The sequence below is a fragment of the Haliotis cracherodii genome, unplaced genomic scaffold (assembly GCF_022045235.1).
Source record: "Haliotis cracherodii isolate W230 unplaced genomic scaffold, xgHalCrac1.p SCAF_27, whole genome shotgun sequence".
NCBI lineage: Eukaryota > Metazoa > Mollusca > Gastropoda > Lepetellida > Haliotidae > Haliotis > Haliotis cracherodii.
The window spans coordinates 5,504,879-5,526,174 of NW_027266283.1; the positions used below are offsets into that span (position 1 = coordinate 5,504,879).

General features: G+C 46.8%; 1 long non-coding RNA gene across 1 annotated transcript; it reads left to right on the forward strand.

The window, feature by feature from the left end:
- The first annotated feature begins 725 nt into the window (after positions 1 to 725).
- On the forward strand, positions 726 to 20,778 carry LOC139473296 (uncharacterized). Its single transcript, XR_011653928.1, has 4 exons — positions 726 to 822; positions 1,999 to 2,187; positions 20,235 to 20,375; positions 20,726 to 20,778. It is a non-coding gene; the product is annotated as an uncharacterized lncRNA (long non-coding RNA).
- Positions 20,779 to 21,296: the final 518 nt, after the last annotated feature.

Below are 21,296 nucleotides of genomic sequence, written 5' to 3' on the forward strand. Positions count from 1 at the left end.
GGTCAATATTTTTTTCAGTTTGCTCTGTTCTCTGTTTAATTTCTGTCCACGCCCGCCATCACAAGTCACGTTATGTCATATCCTATAATTTTTCTACATATTGCAGAAGCCTAGCTTTTTCATTAGACTATAAAGGTAAAATTTGTGGTAACATAAATCCATTCTTCCTATAAACGTATTGTAATTATTGCATGTAAGTGCAATTCAGGCAAAGAGAGTCTGTCTAACAGGGACCTTTCGATTGAAAATATTTCTTTAAATTTTTCTGATTTTCAGGCCAAGCTGAGATTTGACTTGATACCACTGTTAGCTGAGTCACTTCCAAGTTTCTAACATGCAAGGACAAAGATAATGACGTCATGTTTTTTGGCTCTGACGTCAGTATCTTCAGGCCGTCTGTGAAAAGATTTAGATCAAGATTTGCTGTGGGAGATTTCAACCGGACTGGTTTCCTTCTGTGTGTGGCGAAACGAGTTCTTGGTACCAGTTTTAATAAGCTCCTCACATCGATGTATTGTTTTCTACACATTCAATATGGTATCCATACCGCGGGTAGTATGCAAAGTAATGGAGTTTTTTTCTGAAACAGAAGGAAAACTAGTTCCACGCTATTGTTGCGCCCGAAACTTATAGACGGGGCCAAGCTTTCGCCTGTGTCCAGCGGCCAGCGCAGTAGTGCCATCCAACACGACCTTGAACTTTCTTGAACCAAAACATGGCGGCCAGGAAGTGAATTTTAGAAATCATCTTGATGATGTTTGCTGTTTTATAAGGAAAATGTGAAATGTCATCGGATACCTTACCAGCCCGTGGATACATAAGGTAGTATGTTTACTGTTAATACTTTTTAAAACTATTTTGCATGGATAGATAAAGTTGTAGACACGGATGTAGCAAGACTTGCATTCGACTGCACCAACAGGCACTGGGTGTGACCGAGGCAAGACATGCTCATTGGTGTCAATTCTGTCTCCTCTCAGGAAATATGGAGCAATGTTCAATAATATTATGACCGCTATTTGTGAATGAACATCATTCTGTAATCCATAGCTGCACCTTAAGTGTATCCAGTGTGAATTTGGATTGTTTTGACTTTTTCTAAAAAAAACAAAAAAACCACACCCAAAGAAGCTCAAACTCGGATGAGCGATATATTGCCAGGATACATTATGTTCAAAAGATAAGCATGCCATTGTTAGCCACTACGCGTGTGTTATTTTTTTCAGATAATTTGAATATATTGAAGTGGCCATTGACTAGTTTGGAATCGAAATAGCAGGTTGGTAACCATTGGTAACCTTGCCCAGAGACCGTAGCTTGTTTTATGGTCTCTGCTTTGTCTCAGTGATATCTTATAATCTTTAAAAATCTTCTTTTAAAAATAAACTGGTCACAGCTAGCAGTTAACCTGATATGATATGTAGTACAAGCAGATTTCCAATGTCCTGTCCCATACTAAAACTCAGAGAATGGAATGAAGGCCGACATGTTTGCAGTACAGTCTGGGTGCCCCCCTGGACATTTCACATCCATTCCTTTTCCTTTTAGCCAAGCACCAGTCCAGCAGAGCTCATTCATATCCTGTGTATTCAGTTCAGTTACAGCATTAGCCACCTTGTTGGAGGTCCTCTGCATACTGCTCCAGCAAGGGGGTGTGGAGTGGCCATGTTTGCCATCTGTAACCTGGCTCTTGTGTTTCCAATAGGGTGTCTGGTATTGTAGACCCAAGGCAAGTCCTGTGTTAGGTGCTACTTTATTTGGTCCAGGATTTCCTGTCTTGATTTTGTTGTACAACTTCATTTCAGGTGCTATGAAGTCACACATAACACATTTCAATGTTATTTTCAGCATGCTCCCCATTTTCTCTCCTTGGCTATCTGCAGCTGAGGCTTGTCAAAGTCAGTGGGTGTCGAACAATGCAGTCGCAGAGCTGTGTTCCATGCTTCGGCCATCTTCTCATTGTCGCATACCCTCAGCTTTGCTTGACCCTTGTTTCAGGTCTTGCTTGCTGCCGCAGTTGGACGCAACAGCCACACACAGGAAGAGATGCTGTCACAGTCTGGTGTTGACAGCCCAGTGCCATCCAACCTCGACTTGGTAACTATTGAGAAGTCTTCAGCACTCATCCTAGTGACAGTCCTGGATATCTGGGGTAGAGAGGCACTTTCTGGCTCTTCAGATTGAAAGGTGAGATATTTGTTCCAGGCAGTGTGGCCCTTCCTTAACTGTGACTTGATTCTCTTGTGACTGACTTTCATTGTGATTGTTTTATTAGAAGCTCACATGATCTACGCATTTCTTGAGCAGTTGAGGTGTCTACACTGTCTGACACTTTTGGGCGTATTGGCAGAGTGTCAGCTAGGAGTGGTCACACCTGGTGGCTCGCTGCACTTGATTGGCTGTACACAGCTACCTGGGAAACTCATCAGTGTAATTGTGGTCTGAGGCCTTCTGATCTGAGTGGCCATATAGAGCATGTATTCATGTTACATTGCAGCATGGTATCTCAGTGAGTTAACACCATAAAACTGGCATGAGTCTCGCCTGGTACAAACACACACCACACCAGGACTCTAAGTTGCAACAGTAGCCAATGCGACCTAAATTTCAGTTGGTCTACTGTCTAAAATACAGAGGTAGCCAAATGACTACCTTGAAAAATATCTTGTGGCAACTAAATTCTATTGCTACACATCTAGTAACAAAATTGCATCATTGTTCAAGTCACAAGTAACAAAATTCAAGTAGAGTTTCCATTAAGATACAATTTCAAGACTAGTGCTGTAACTGGTACATATTATAATAGTTTTTTGATAAAGATATTTTCAAATGCTTTTGGCTACCTACAATATTGCCTTGACTTCTTGATTTTACTACTGGTACAAAAATTTTACACAAGAAAAAAATACTTGTAGCCATATGGCTACTTAGTAAAAAATTAAACTTTGAGGCCTGCTCACCTCACCTCAGCTCACCTCACCTCACCTCACCTCACCTCACCTCAACCCACCCCACCCCACCCCACCCCACCCCACCTCAAATGATGGACAGAGAACATTGTGTGCACTTCAAAACACTCTAAGACTGCAATACACACCTTTCCCACAACTAGATTGGAATGAAAGTGTTTGATTGTTTCATGGTTTGTTATTTGTGTGGTACAGGTGGATGTTTGTTTGTTTGTTGTTCAACACTACCCTAAGCAGTATTCCAGCCATATGACAGGTTTTTGAATAGTCAAATCTGTACCAGACAATCCAGTGATTGACATTATGAGCATTGATCATCACAAGTGAGACAGACCCGTGAAGATCCGGGGTAGAATAGGTCTCCAGCAACCCATACTTGCCGTAAAAGGCGACTATGCTTGTCGCAAAAGGCATCTAATGGGATCGGGTGGTCCGGCTACATCATGTACATGTCATCATCCCAATTGCGTGGATCGACGCTCATGATGTCAATCACTGGATTGTCTGGTCCAGAACAGGTTCATGTTTAATAGGGATGGTCTGGAAATGAGATTTAAATTTAAGGATGGTTTGTGTAGCTTCAGGTTGAAGGCTTTCTCTGAAAATGGGTCAAGTGGTCAAATAGACTATGCATACTTATACTGCTTTGCACATCTTCAGGGTGTTTTGTGAGTTTTCTGGCTGATGTCATTCTCTGGAGATGAATCAAATGGTCACATCAACTGTGTCCAGTGACCAGGGTGTCTTAGGGGTGTTTTGTGTTGTTTCTTGTTAAGGTCATTCTCTACAAATTGGCAAGTGTTCCAATAGGTAGTGTATAGTAACAAGACACCTCATAGCAAGGGTAGGTGTAGATTACAAGGTGTCAAGTGTTCCAATAGGCAGTGTATAGTAACACATCATAGCAAGGGTAAGTGTAGATTACAAGTTGTCTTAAGGATGGATTTGTGCAGTTTTTGGATAAAGTCATTCTCTTGACATGGGTAAAGTGTTTAAATAGACAGTGTTCTTAGAGCATAAGGAGTGAGTGAGTATGGTTTTACGCCGCTTTTAGCAAATTTCCAGCAATATCTCGATGGGGGACACCAGAAATGGGCTTCACACATTGTACCCATGTCAGGAATCAAACCCTGGTCTTCGTCATGAGGAGCCAACACTTTGACCACTTGGCTACCCGACCGGCCCTAAAGCAGATATATCATAGCATGGGTAGATTTAGATTACAGGGTGTCTTACGGGTGTTCTGTGCTGTTTCTTCTTGAAGTCATTATCTGGGCATGGGTCAAGTGGTCAAATAGACTGTTTTTTACTAATTGTAAATTAACTAGATTTGACCAGAAGCATCCGTAGGTGGTGAGGATTCAAAATTGTACAAATGGTGGTGCTGATCCCCTCCGCCTTCCAAGGGGTTGAGGGGCGGGGCCAAATAAGGGTAATTTTGCCATGTTGCTTTTGGCGACTTCTTTGGAACTCAGAGCTATCCATACCCTCCCGCCCCACCCCCCATTAAGCCATACCCCCCACCCCAATCCAACATTTAGCCATACCCTCCCACCCTGTCCGACCCTGTAGCCATACCCCCCTACACCACACCTCACCAGGTGGCCATACCATCCCACCCCTCACCACCATAGAACCATACCCCTCCCCACCCCTCCCCACCCCTCACCACCATAGAACCATACCCCTCCCCACCCCTCCCCACCATGTAACCATAACCCTCCCACCCCTCACCACCCCTCACCACCATAGAACCATATCCCTCCCCTCCCCGCCATGTAACCATAACCCTCCCACCCCTCACCACCCCGCCCCACCATGTAGCCATACCCCCCTACACCACCGCACCCCACCAGGTGGCCATACCATCCCACCCCACACCACCATGTAGCCATACCCCTCCCCACCCCTCCCCACCATGTAACCATAACCCTCACACCCCTCACCACCCCTCCCCACCATGTAGCCATACCCTCCCACCCCTCACCACCCCTCCCCACCATGTAGCCATACCCTCCCACCCCTCAACACCCAACCCCACCATGTAGCCATACCCTCCCACCCCTCAACACCCCGCCCCACCGTGTAGCCATACCCTCCCACCCCTCAACACCCCGCCCCACCATGTAGCCATACCCTCCCACCCCTCACCACCCCACCCCACCATGTAGCCATACCCTCCCACCCCTCACCACCCCACCCCACCGTGTAGCTATACCCTCCCACCCCTCAACACCCAACCCCACCATGTAGCCATACCCTCCCACCCCTCAACACCCAACCCCACCATGTAGCCATACCCTCCCACCCCTCACCACCCCACCCCACCGTGTAGCCATACCCTCCCACCCCTCACCACCCCACCCCACCATGTAGCCATACCCTCCCACCCCTCAACACCCAACCCCACCATGTAGCCATACCCTCCCACCCCTCACCACCCCACCCCACCATGTAGCCATACCCTCCCACCCCTCACCACCCCGCCCCACCATGTAGCCATACCCCCCTACACCACCGCACCCCACCAGGTGGCCATACCATCCCACCCCACACCACCATGTAGCCATACCCCTCCCCACCCCTCCCCACCATGTAACCATAACCCTCACACCCCTCACCACCCCTCCCCACCATGTAGCCATACCCTCCGACCCCTCACCACCCCTCCCCACCATGTAGCCATACCCTCCCACCCCTCACCACCCCACCCCACCATGTAGCCATACCCTCCCACCCCTCACCACCCCACCCCACCATGTAGCCATACCCTCCCACCCCTCAACACCCCACCCCACCATGTAGCCATACCCTCCCACCCCTCACAACCCCATCCCACCATGTAGCCATACCCTCACACCCCTCACCACCCCACCCCACCGTGTAGCTATACCCTCCCACCCCTCAACAGCCAACCCCACCATGTAGCCATACACCCCACCCCTCACCACCCCACCCCACCATGTAGCCATACCCTCCCACCCCTCACCACCCCACCCCACCATGTAGCCATACTCTCCCATCCCTCACCACCCCACCCCACCATGTAGCCATACCCCCCCACCCCTCACGCCCCACCCCACCATGTAGCCATACCCTCCCACCCCTCAACACCCCACCCCACCATGTAGCCATACCCTCCCACCCCTCACCACCCCACCCGACCATGTAGCCATCCCCTTCCACCCATCAACACCCAACCCCACCATGTAGCCATACCCTCCTACCCCTCAACACCCCACCCCACCATGTAGCCATACCCTCCTACCCCTCACCACCCCACCCCACCGTGTAGCTATACCCTCCGACCCCTCACCACCCCACCATGTAGCCATACCCTCCTACCCCTCAACACCCCACCCCACCATGTAGCCATACCCTCCTACCCCTCAACACCCAACCCCACCGTGTAGCTATACCCTCCCACCCCTCAACACCCAACCCCACCATGTAGCCATACCCTCACACCCCTCACCACCCCACCCCACCATGTAGCCATACCCTCCCACCCCTCACCGCCCCACCCCACCATGTAGCCATACCCTCCCACCCCTCAACACCCCACCCCACCGTGTAGCCATACCCTCCCACCCCTCACAACCCCATCCCACCATGTAGCCATACCCTCACACCCCTCACCACCCCACCCCACCGTGTAGCTATACCCTCCCACCCCTCAACAGCCAACCCCACCATGTAGCCATACACCCCACCCCTCACCACCCCACCCCACCATGTAGCCATACCCTCCCACCCCTCACCACCCCACCCCACCATGTAGCCATACTCTCCCATCCCTCACCACCCCACCCCACCATGTAGCCATACCCCCCCACCCCTCACGCCCCACCCCACCATGTAGCCATACCCTCCCACCCCTCAACACCCCACCCCACCATGTAGCCATACCCTCCCACCCCTCACCACCCCACCCGACCATGTAGCCATCCCCTTCCACCCATCAACACCCAACCCCACCATGTAGCCATACCCTCCTACCCCTCAACACCCCACCCCACCATGTAGCCATACCCTCCTACCCCTCACCACCCCACCCCACCGTGTAGCTATACCCTCCGACCCCTCACCACCCCACCATGTAGCCATACCCTCCTACCCCTCAACACCCCACCCCACCATGTAGCCATACCCTCCTACCCCTCAACACCCAACCCCACCGTGTAGCTATACCCTCCCACCCCTCAACACCCAACCCCACCATGTAGCCATACCCTCACACCCCTCACCACCCCACCCCACCATGTAGCCATACCCTCCCACCCCTCACCGCCCCACCCCACCATGTAGCCATACCCTCCCACCCCTCACCACCCCACCCCACCGTGTAGCCATACCATCCCACCCCTCAACACCCAACCCCACCATGTAGCCATACCCCCCCACCCCTCCTCACCCCACCCCACCATGTAACCATAACCCTCCCACCCCTCACCGCCCCACCATGTAGCCATACCATCCCACCCCTCAACACCCAACCCCAACATGTAGCCATACCCCCCCACCCCTCCTCACCCCACCCCACCATGTAACCATAACCCTCCCACCCCTCAACACCCCGACCCACCATGTAGCCATACCCTCCCACCCCTCACCGCCCCACCCCACCATGTAGCCATACCATCCCACCCCTCCCCACCCCACCCCACCATGTAGCCATACCCTCCCACCCCTCAACACCCCGACCCACCATGTAGCCATACCCTCACACCCCTCACCGCCCCACCCCACCATGTAGCCATACCATCCCACCCCTCAACACCCCGACCCACCATGTAGCCATACCCTCCCACCCCTCACCACCCCACCCCACCATGTAGCCATACCCTCCCACCCCTCAACACCCCGACCCACCATGTAGCCATACCCTCACACCCCTCACCACCCCACCCCACCGTGTAGCTATACCCTCCCACCCCTCAACACCCAACCCCACCGTGTAGCCATATACCCCACCCCTCACCCCACCCCACCATGTAGCCATACCCTCCCACCCCTCACAACCCCACCCCACCGTGTAGCTATACCCTCACACCCCTCACCACCCCACCCCACCGTGTAGCCATACACCCCACCCCTCACCCCACCCCACCATGTAGCCATACCCTCACACCCCTCACCGCCCCACCCCACCGTGTAGCTATACCCTCCCACCCCTCAACACCCAACCCCACCATGTAGCCATACACCCCACCCCTCACCCCACCCCACCATGTAGCCATACCCTCCCACCCCTCACAACCCCATCCCACCATGTAGCCATACCCTCACACCCCTCACCACCCCACCCCACCGTGTAGCTATACCCTCCCACCCCTCAACAGCCAACCCCACCATGTAGCCATACACCCAACCCCTCACCACCCCACCCCACCATGTAGCCATACCCTCCCACCCCTCACCACCCCACCCCACCATGTAGCCATACTCTCCCATCCCTCACCACCCCACCCCACCATGTAGCCATACCCCCCCACCCCTCACGCCCCACCCCACCATGTAGCCATACCCTCCCACCCCTCACCACCCCACCCCACAATGTAGCCATACCCTCCCACCCCTCACCACCCCACCGTGTAGCCATACTCCCCTCACCACCCCACCCCACCATGTAGCCATACCCCCTACACCACCCCACCCCACCATGTAGCCATACCCTCACCACCCCACCCCACCGTGTAGCCATACTCCCTTCACCACCCCACCCCACCATGTAGCCATACCCCCTACACCTCCCCACCCCACCGTGTAGCCATACCCTCACCACCCCACCACACCGTGTAGCCATACTCCCTTCACCACCCCACCCCACCCCACCATGTAGTCATACCCTCACACCCTTCACCACCCCACCCCACCGTGTAGCCATACTCCCCTCACCACCCCACCATGTAGCCATACCCCCCTACACCACCCCACCCAACCATGTAGCCATACCCTCACACCCCTCACCACCCCACCCCACCATGTAGTCATACCCTCACACCCTCACCACCCCACCCCCCACCCCACCATGTAGCCATACCCCCTACACCACCCCACCCCTCCATGTAGCCATACCCCCCTACACCACCCCACCCCACCATGTAGTCATACCCTCACACCCTCACCACCCCACCCCCCACCCCACCATGTAGCCATACCCCCTACACCACCCCACCCCACCATGTAGCCATACCCCCCTACACCACCCCACCCCACCATGTAGCCATACCATCCCACCCCTCACCACCCCTCCCCACCATGTAGCCATACCCTCACACCCTTCACCACCCCGCCCCACCATGTAGCCATACCCTCACACCCTTCACCACCCCACCCCACCATGTAGCCATACCCCCCTACACCACCCCACCCCACCATGTAGCCATACCCTCACACCCTTCACCACCCCACCCCCCGCCCCACCATGTAGCCATACCCCCCACCCCATCCCACCATACAACTACTAATTCTGTTTAAAATGTTTTTATTTGACTTCTAATGTGCATCATGCGCCCCCTAAAGCGTGTCATGTGTCAAGCTCACAACACTGATGTATGTCTGTATAAAATACAACAAGCAAGAAGTAGCATGATAAATACATGTATATAGCTGTCTACAGTTTCCAGTTCTGTTACCAAGTGAAGAATTAAATCTTGGAAGGGGCCCCTATACTTTTATTGTAGTGGACAGCATGTCCCCGTAGTTTCTGGCAGGATGAGTGAGTGATATTTTTTAGAAGAAGCAAGAGTTTGTCTAGCCAAGAAAACATTTTTGTGACAATACGTTAGGCTTAAAAAATAAAAGAATTGGTTCTCAGGCAATGACCTTTGAAAATATAGTGTGCGAGGGTGGTGTTTTGGGGAGTTTTTTTGCTTGTTCTAACTTGTATGTCACCAAATACACAGTTGTTGTTTGTTTGTTTGTTTAATGCCGATATCAGCAATATTCCAGCTATATGACAGCAGTCTGTAAATAATCGAGTCTGGACCAGATGATCCAGTGACTGACATCTTGAGCATCAGTCCAAGCAATTGGATTCGATGACATGCATCAACCAAGTCAGCAAGCCTGACCACCAGATCCCGTTAGTCGCCTTCTACAGCAAGCATGGGTTGCTGAAGACCTCTTCCACCCCGGATCTTACACAGGAGGGTACCATCAGCCTCCCTACATAAAGAAACATACAGTCTCCTGTTGCCACAACGACCATAACACGAGATGTGCAGGAAAGCAGTGTGCATGTAAAGGGAAGTAACTGCGTGCTATATTGGATCGCATTGTGTTTAAGTATGTGGATTCTTCATTTTTAATTTTGAAAATGGAAATAAAAATGAAACTTGCGGCGGACTTTATGATGATGCAGGCAGCGCCTGAGAACCAAGACTGTTATTTTTTTGGCCTTAGTACAATATTCCCTGATAATATCAGCATTCGTAGCGGCCATGATGGGCCTGGGTATAGGCAGATGAATGTCATGTCTGTTTGTCATGTAAATGTCATGCACCAGTGTCACTTCAGATTTGACACATGAAGTAGGGAATATGTCTTCAGCAACCCATGCATGCCGTAAGAGGCTACTAATGGATCGGGTGGTCAGGCTCGCTGACTTGGTTGATGCATGTCATTGTATCACATTTGCGTAAATCGATGCTTGTTATGTCAATCACTGGATTGTTTAGTGCAGACTCGATTATTTACAAACAACACTTCAGTTTCACACAGTCTGCCCCCTGGCCATGCCTGCACGCGGCATGTTAAAATATCCGACTTAGTCCACAGTGACTGACAGTGTCAATATCAGTCTTCAGTTCTATAAACTCTTGATCATGCCCCATTGATAAGCTGTGTGACACGGTTCATTTGAAACAATCTTGAAACAGTCCAAATAACAAATGTGTTTGTCTTTTGATATTGTGTGTGTAAACTATATGAATAGTTACATTTTGATTTATATCAGTGTTTTTACTACCAGTAGCCCGTCTGGTCAGGCTCAGTGATTGCATGTCCGTGAATCTCCTTTAAGAGTATCAGTGCTCATGGTATCACTGGATTGTCTGGTCCAGACTCAATTATTTTCATAATTATAGTTGGAATATTGGAATAGTGTAGCGACATCACCCATACAAACCTGAAATAGCTATAACTAGATGACCTTCAGTATATGTCTACAAGAACACACACCATCAAATGTAGTAAATATTTACTTTTCTTTATAGACAAATTTGTTTATTATTTGTGAGTCTTATGTCACTAAATATAGATTGTGTTATCTTTGTGTCTAATCAAGTCATCAAGCATCTTGAAAGTTTGTGCAGTCTGGACATGCGGTATTATATCCTGACGCCCTGAGGGGATTCGGGTTACAACTGATCCCATCAACAAGGTTATATCAGCTGAGTGGCCAGGTTGACAGCCTGTCATACCACACAGCGTGGGTTGTTACTCGTAATATTAATCACTAGATTGTCTGGTCCAGATGTGATTATTTACAGACTATTGGACTAATGCTTAGTGTAGCCTGTCGTACCCACACAGCGTGGGTTGTTATTCGTAATATCAATCACTAGATTGTGTGGTCCAGATGTGGTTATTTACAGACTATTGGAATAATGGGTCAAGTGGACCAATAGACTATGTACACTGACCAGATACATGATAGCATGGGTAGATTTAGATTACAGGGTGTCTTTAGGGTGTTTTGTGTTGTTTCTGGTTAAAGTCCTCCTCTTGAGATGGGTCAAAGGGTCAAATACACTATGCATACTGACCAGATACATCATAGCATGGTTAGATTTAGATTACTGGGTGTCTAACAGGGTTTTTGATGTAGCTTCAGGTTAAAAGCATTGTCTGGACATGGGTCAAGTGGTGTAATAAGGTATGTACAGTGACTAGATACATCATAGCATGGATAGATTTAGATTGCAGGGTGTCTAACAGGGTGTTGGATGTAGCTTCAGGTTAAAATCATTGTCTGGACATGACAAATCCACACAGATGACAAATCGACTCTGATGACAATCCACACAGATGACAAATCCACTCAGGTGACAATCCGAAAAGAGGACAGATTCCCCCAAGGGTCCAGTACCAGCATGTCTCCTGACATCCACCAGTTTCGACCAGGTTAATGAGTGGTGTTGATATGTCTGTGAGTACCAAGCTGCCTCAAAGTCTTCACAGGTTGGCCATGTTTGAGCTGAGGGGTTTGCTCCAATAACTCATAAAGTCGGAGATGTCATGTAGCTGGAATATCTGTGACTGTGACAAGCAAACAACAGTTTCTCAACTGTAGACAAGGGGGAGGTAATTTGCAACATTGGTGGAAGAGTAAGCTCCCTTTGGTCTGTTGTCCTGAGGAGGATATTTGAAATTATTGTCTTGACCCTGACCATTATTTTTATTTGTTGGATCACAGATTGTCAAAGTCATATGTCTGAGTTGGGAACAGCCTGAATCAGCTTCATATTGGAAGCCTGCCCCATTCCCCAGACATTAAACCTTTTGGTGGACTGTTTACCCCTGAAGAACAAGATTGTGTCGACGCAGTGGTCTCCACATCCCCAAGTTTTCATGTGGATAATGACGGGTTTAGACACTGCCCATCTTGACTTGTTTGCCATGTGTCTCAACCACCAGCTCCCCATCTATGTCAGTCCAGGGGCCCGTTTCACAAAGTGATCGTAGCGCTACGAGTACCGTAACTCCTATACTTTAACATAGACTTACGGCTGTCTTAGCGCTACGAACCCTTTGTGAAATGGCCCCCAGTACCATATCTGCATCCATAACTCTCCACATGGATGCCCTGTCAGTGAGTTGGGAGGGTTGCTTGCTTACGGTTTTCCCCCTAGGCCTCTAGTGGACCGAGTCCTGAGACATGTGGAGGACACGGATCGGGTTCCATAGTTCTTGGTTCCCAGACTTGGTTCCCAGACTGTTTCCACTTCTCATGACAGTGCCACTCCAGCTCCCACTACCTCGCAATCTACTTCGTCAGCCTCAATCAGACACGGAAGCCTCCACAATCTACACCTACACACTTGGAAACTAGCATGGCGAAAGTGCAGGCTTCCGTTTTCTCCAAGTGGCGCGGTTTGGGAGACTTCCCTTCTCTGCCATCTGATGGCTCAAGTTCGGACAATGGCTTTGAGGAGTGGTTGGGAACACATGGCAGCAACTATTCCCATGGTAGCAGATTTTTTGGCTACATCTCCGCCAGAAGAATAATTTCATACATTATACGATTGAGGGATACTCATCAGTTTCAGCATCGGTCCTCCAACATGATGGGCTCTCCATCGGCAACCATCCAGTGCAAAATGGCCTCATGAAGTAATTTCAAATGGAGAATATTAAGCGGAATCTGGCTGAGGTCCTGTGTGCTTAAATGGTTGCTTGGTTGGTTGTTTTGTTGTTTAACACTGCACTCAGTAATAATCCAGTCTGGAGCAGACAATCCAGTGATTGATATCACGAGCATCGATCCACGCAATTGGGATCGATGACATGCATCAACCAAGTCGGCGAGTCTGACCACCCGATCAAGTTAGTCGCCTCTCACGACAAGCAAAGTTGCCTTTTACAGCAAGCATGGGTTGCTGAAGACTTATTCTACCCCGGATCTACCCCTAGTTTGCTTGTCAGTCAGTCAGTCAGTCAATCAGCCTGTCAGCCTGTCAGTCAGCCTTGTGTGTGTTTGTGTGTGTTTGTGTGGCCACTTGTTCTTGTCTGAACTTAAGCCAATTTTATTGTGGTATCCACCGAGATACCATTTCTCGCTTTGACATGAATATGCAACTAACACAGTATACAGACTCCAAGAGGACCCGTCCTTGTTTTAGCCCCTTATTGCCTGGGCCAGGCAGGGTAACAACAAGTACCATTCATTAAATGTCCTTGGTATAACTCGGCTACATATGAAACCCCGCTCTATCCACTAGACCAGGGAGCCGGTTCTGTTGTTTAGTGACCAGATACATCATAGCATGAGTAGATTAGATTACAGGGTGTCTTAACTCTTTCAACACTGTAGGCCAGTAGACCAGCCAAGATGTCATGACTTCCCAGACACCATAGGCCGGTCTACCAGCCTGCGTGTATACTAGTAAACAACAAATAATTATACATCCTATACTCACGTTAACAAGTCATCTTGTAGCAGAGTTGAGAATAATGTTATTTGAAGTTATTTGGTGGTGGATTTTAAGTTCAATCTGATTAATTTAGTATTTCCAAGATAAATGAATACTTCCCACAACTTGGAACATTTCAAGTGTGTAGTTGAGTACAGAATAACTGTTGATACTAAACGTTTGGCAGTTTTGTCTATGCAGTTAATTATTGTATTATTTGGTGTATTTTCTATGCTGTAGGTTGGATACGGCAGTGGTGACCAGGTTAATACCTGCTTGTGAGAAGACGTACTGGTAGTTCAGCACATAGTTGGTAAATATAAGTGTTGTATATATTGCCATCATTTAATTCATGATAATTATGGTAAGGTACAGTACAAAAGATTTTGTGAATATCTCTATTGTAATTAGGCAGTCACTTGCCATTTACCTTTTGTTAATGTTTTGTATGTTGTAATGTTATTTTGATATTAAGTTATTTTGTATGTCCTGTACAGAGTAATGAGCATCCAGCTATACATGTATGTCTGTTACAGTTGTATAGGACCGCCTCCGTGGTCTAGTGGTAGAGCGTCCACCCAGAGAGCGGAAGGTCCGGGGTTCGATCCCCAGCCGCGCCATACCAAAAGACGTTAAACGATGGTACTTGTTGTTACCCTGTCTGGCGCTCGGCATTAAGGGGCTAAAACAAGGACTGGTCGGCTCGGAGTCAGTATACCAGTGTGCAGCCAGTTCAAGCAGCCACACACACACATACACGTGCATGCACGTCGCTGTATATATGCAATAATCTTGGACACGACATTAAACCGAATTTCACCTCACCTACAGTTGTATAGAGTATTTCATATTGGATGTGATGATGTTGACAGGACCGTTGTAACCACGAGATTAAGCTAAGCAATGAAGAACTCAGCCTAACGCATGGATCATGTCTTCACTGATGGATGCATGCGCTACAATCTGACTACCAGAAACAAGGTTTGATGTATTACGGGATGTTTATCTAGAAAGTTTTCTTAGATCGCTGAGTTTCTGAAAGTAAACTTTGTGTTGCGATTTTAGTTTGAACACGTTTGCAATGGCTGCAAGTCATGATTAGCGATGAGATTTTAGACAATGATTTTATTGATTGTTGGTTGTTTTGATATGCTTGAACTAAATCCTGAGGGCGAACGGGAATTTCGCAAACTTTTCGGCAACTCTGATGATGATGATGATGATGATGATGATGATGATGATGATGACGACGATGATGACGATGGTTTCGAAGACTTCATGGAATATTTTCCTCCAGATTTTTCTATAAGAAACGTAGGACTATGATTGTGGGCATGACCGCGAGAAATTTGTGAGTGACCCAGATCCCATGATGATGGATTTGCCTGAAGATGTGCTCATGTTGGATTACTTGGAAATGAGGAAGCTGATAAATTGGCAAAAGCTGCATTAGAATTTGAAGACTGAGAACGGGATGAAACAATTTTACCTTCTCCTGCAGAGTTAGGCATCGTCAGTATGACCCATACTAAAAGAAAATGGCAGCAGAGATGGGCATCATCCTTCAAAGGACGTCATCTGTATGGCATCGATCCTTTTATGACTAAATTACACATATCTAGAAATAATCAGCGAGAGGAGTTTCTCTTAACCAGACTTCGTCTTGGGCATTGTGGTCTTGGTGCTTATCTAAATGTTATTAATAAAGACATTTCTTCACATTGTACAGTGTGTAATCAGCTTGTTAATGTAGCTCATTTTTTATTGCATTGACAATAGTATGTTAATCAGCGTAAGGCAATGGTGGAGTCTCTAGCAGTTTTCAATATTGACTTCTCATTGGCTGGACCTTTATGTTCTAGGAATATTGTTCGCCATGATGTTCAGAATGTCATTCTCGCTTATATCAAAGTGTGTGGCAGGTTTACTAATTTATGAAATATCTAGGTACTTAGCAAACCTTTATCATGGGCAAGGCCTAACACCTGTAAAACTTTTAATGATCAATCATCGCATGCATAGACGTGTTGAGGTCAAATTGAGGCAAATTGCCATATTTAATGCATATCTCATTGTTTGTTTGTTTGTTGTTTAACGCCTGTAAATAATTGAGTCTGGACCAGACAATCCAGTGATTAACATCATGGAGGGTAGCGGTCAGGTCCATCAAGATGAGTGACTTCGTTGGAACAGGAGTGCTTGGATGGTAGCGGCCAGGTCCATCAAGATGAGTGACTTCGCTGGAACAGGAGTGCTTGGATGGTGGCGGTCAGATCCATCAAGATGAGTGACTTCGTTGGAACAGGAGTGCTTGGATGGTGGCGGTCACTAGCTTGGGCCTGCAGGTGGCAATGACACCCGGTGGGTGGTTTCTGAAAAGATACACAAGGTTGGCTGACAATCCATTTAAGTGGGCCAAATCATCAATCAGTTGCTGGAAGTGCAATGTCCTTCTGTGTGTGAATCCCTCCGAATTATACTTCCTCAACTACCACACCAACGTGCAGTCTTGGCGCTGATGTCTGCGATTAACCTCCTTCCAGTCTGGTCCCGTAGGGTAGAATAGTGTAGCATCCAAGTATTACATTTAGTTAGTATTTGGCTCAGTTTTAAATGTGATATGTACATGTTCTGTCCATGAAAATTTGCTATATTATATACCATTGTTTATATATAGATGTGACCCGTGAAGATCCGGGGTGGTTTAGCCATGCAGTCAACCCATGCTTGCCGTAAGAAGGCCACTATGCTTGTCGTAAGAAGGCCACTATGCTTGCCGTAAGAAGGCCACTATGCTTGTCGTAAGAAGTCCACTATGCTTGCCGTAAGAAGGCCACTATGCTTGCCGTAAGAAGGCCACTATGCTTGCCGTAAGAAGGCCACTATGCTTGCCCTAAGAAGGCCACTATGCTTGTCGTAAGAAGGTCACTATGCTTGCCCTAAGAAGGCCACTTTGCTTGGCGTAACCCTAGAGGAAATTTCTGTGGGATTCCCAGTGGGAAATTAGGTTTGGATCCCAGTGGGAAACTTGGGTGGGCTCCCACCAAGGATGAATGGTCTTGGTCTGAATCACATCACACAGGGAGTCCAAACCTTGTTTGATCTCAACTTGACATGGTAACGGGATCAGGTGGTCAGGCTCACTGACTTGGTTGATGCATGTCATCGATCCCAATTGGGTGGATCAGTGCTCATGATGTCAGTCACTGGATTGTCTGGTCCAGGCTTGATTATTTACAGACCGAAGTCATATAGCTGGAATATTGCTGAATGCAGCGTTAAACAACAAACAAACAATATATATATATGTATGTGTGTTGGTTGATGCATGTGATCATATTCCAATTGCGTGGATCGATGGTCTTGATGTCAGTCACTGGATTGCCTGGTTCAGACTCAATTTGTTTACAGATCACTGTCATATAGCTTGAATATTGCTGAGTGTGGCATTAAACAAACTAACAAACAATCCAAACAGTCTCGCTTTCTATCAGTGGTGGCATGTTTTTATTCATATAGTTCTACTCAACCTGATCCCAAATAAAAAAACGTAGAACCAAACAAGTCATCAAAGTTATTTTTTATATAAATGTTCATTTCAGAGGAAGAATAATCAAAGGGAGATAATCCACACATTCAATACCTGTCAATCCACTTCCTACAGTCACCTGTGCCATCTTGTGTTTGAAAACATATAAATTCTCATTGTCTGTGTATGATATTGGATAGTAAACGGATATATTTCAGCCTTTTCTATTTTTTCTCTCTTTTTTTCACTCGTCTCGCTAACCAAGGTTAACGAGATGATATTTTTGGGGTGTTGCTGCTGCAAAATATGAAATTTTATTATTCAAGGTTCAAATATAACATTCATATAACTCAAAAGCAATCATATTTCAACTATTCAACAAGACAAACTGTTAAAATCCTTTGTTATATTATCAGGCGAAGAATACGTCCTCAGACCACAGTTATCCCCCCTAAGTTTTACCATGAACCGGAAGGAAAATAGGAGAATATAGTGCCCTGTTCAAATGGGCTGTTCAGCCTGTGCCATTTATTTAGAGTGACTTGTGATAGCTTAAATGAAAGATTAGACATTGTAGTTTGCTGCCAAATTTTTGTTAGCCACAATCGGTGAAGGTATTGACTCCAGCTTCCCAAGACTTGACTCCAAGTTGAAGGCCGCTGTGTGTTTTGGCTTGAAACTTCCGGTGAGCACTGTTGACATTGGTTACTGTGAAAGGTAGCTGGTGAATGTCGACCGAAACTTTGCGTTTTGAGTCACAAGTGGCAGGTCTGTCAACATGCAACAGAACGGCCTACCACTGATATTAATTATGGAGGGCTGTCATGTCACTGTAGATAGCAAAGAAGGAAATTAATTGTGGTCTGAGGCCTGATATGGTGAGGCTGGTGCATATGTTTGATTCACTATATCTCTATCATTATGTAAGAAATGGACTTGAAACTTGGCATATATACTAACAGTAAGTGTTGAAATCTGTGTACATGTGTTTTCAGGTTGAAATATTTTTTATATATTTTTAAATGAATTTGTTTACTTTTTTTGAACGTGTGGTTTTATGCATGTTGTTGAAATGAGTGAGTGCAAGCATCATGATAAGTCATATGAGTTCCTATATAGTAGAATCATGTATCACTACACCTGTTGTGCCTATTTGAGCTTACATGATATTAATATGGCCAACATTGAAACCTTTTTCAAGAAATACAGAGATGTATTTGCTTGTCATTCAGCCAAAAGTGACCAAAAGGGCAGTTGTCAAAACGGCCAGTGTCAAATCTGGTCCAGTGCATGTAAGCCCAGTCAATGGCTATGGGTTTTTTGAGGTACCATTGCCCCATATCCAACAAGTGGCACACCGTAAATGCTCACAGACTAAGCCATATAGTGCATAGAGAAGATTTTGATGATTTGGTTATCAGCCATTTGGGCCATAATTCTAAATACACTTATGTCAAACATCTGTCTGCAGAGCCACATAGTTTTAATGCAGACAGAGTAGTCTGTGTAAACAGGGGTACATGCAAAGGCCATGTGCCATAATTCTAAATACACCCATGTCAAACATCTGTCTGCAGAGCTACATAGCATTAATGCAGACAGAGTAGTCTGTGTAAACAGGGGTACATGCAAAGGCCATGTGCCATAATTCTAAATACACCCATGTCTTACATCTGTCTGCAGAGCTACATAGCATTAATGCAGACAGAGTAGTCTGTGTAAATAGGGGTACATGCAAAGGCCATGTGCCATAATTCTAAATACACCCATGTCTTACATCTGTCTGCAGAGCTACATAGCATTAATGCAGACAGAGTAGCCTGTGTCAACAGGGGTACATACAAAGGCCATGCGCCATATCCAGATTGCCTTTCGGAAGTGAAGCTGTGACAGGAGACAACAACAAGCTAAGTAAAGGATTAAGATTTTATTCATTAACTGATTTTCATTACAGTGACAGCTGATTGTAGCATTGCAAATATTCAAAAGACATAGCTTTACAGCAACAGGGACCTATTTTAACTCAGTTACACAATGTCAGTCATAAGCAAGTCATTAGCTACAGTATTACTGTACATGTTAATTTTTTTTAATATGAATGTTCGGTTTGTTTACAAAAACATGGCCTAGGGTCAAGTTGACACTTTTTGTAGTCCCCCTTCTGTTTGTCACTGAGTTTTGACTTTAAAAGTTCACAGAATTTGCTCCCATGCTGCACAAGTTTTCTGTTCACAACACTGGGACTTTTCTGGTATTCCTTGTGATAGGCAGCTTCCTTGTCCATTTGTTCAAGTGACCGCACTGCTCGACTTGATAGTTTGACTCCAGAATTTTGGCACTTGTCGATTACTGATGTCCTGGGGCCATTCTTGAGCCTATGAATAGTCGAAGAAGCCCTTCCAATCATATTTCTGGAAAAGTTCACATTCTTTGGCAAAGAATCATTGATTGGTTCACGGCTTCACATTTCTGTGTGTCTGTGTGTCTGTGTACAGTTTCATTTGTTCGACAACCTCAACACTCAACTTCATCATGAGAATTTCATTCAGCAAGTGTTTATCATTGTCATTCATATTGAAATGAGTGATTTTGTTGCAGCCGAGGAACATGGACCGCTGCCACCAGCTGTTTGTTACACCGCTAGACACAACAGAGTACCGGGCAGAACTGGAGCAGCATCCCATGACTTGACTCCAAGTTGAAGGCCCTCTGTGTGTTTCAACAAATGACAAGTGGCAGGTTGGTGGGCTGTCATGTCAGTATAGATAGCAAAGAAGGAAATTAATTGTGGTCTGAGGCCTTACTGACACATCCAAGGGAGATAATCCACTTTCATCGCACCTGCCAATCAAGCTCCTACAGTAACCTATGCCATCTAGTGATGGAAAAATAATTAAATCCTTTTGTCTTTGTATGCTATACAATAATATTCTAATTTAACCTTTTGTGTTATTTCTCATATTTACTTACCTTGGCTAACGAGTTTACCTGGCCTAACGAGTATACCTCTAGCAGGCAACAGCAGCAGCACCCATAACACCCCTGTTCTGTTGTTCCATTGAAAAATACAACTCAATTTATTCTTTCAGGTGCAGCATTTCCACACCTCCACATCAGTTCTCACCTGTGCAATGCCTACCTTTCTCCATCTTCCCGAGGCAAGGGAATAAACTGACTATATCACTCCATTTTCCACCCTTGCCGAATTTCCTGACTCGATCATAGTGCCACCAGTAGCTTTATGTGTTATGGCCCTTCTATGTCCATCAATCTCCCTCTCATATCACTTGTATTTGTTTCAAACAATATGGCAGCGCATAGTCAAGATGATCTGATCGGTAATCAAGATCTATTTTGTAATAAAATGGGCCTTACCTCGCAAAGCGCATCAGATCATTTGAGCACCATGATTTGAAACATGAAAAGATTTGGAAAATATCTGTCGACTACCAGTTGACGGAACACATGCTTGGAAATCATGCATTCGAACAAAAGCTGCATGATAAAATCCATGTAGTTTACAAACCGGGTGTCTAGTTTGTTACACGATTTTGATTGGACTATGCACAGACTCCTTAGTCCAGCCACAATGTAACTCCAGAGTTCCAGCCTAGTTCTGCAAGGGTGGAAACTGCACTTTTATAGTCAGTTAACTCCCTT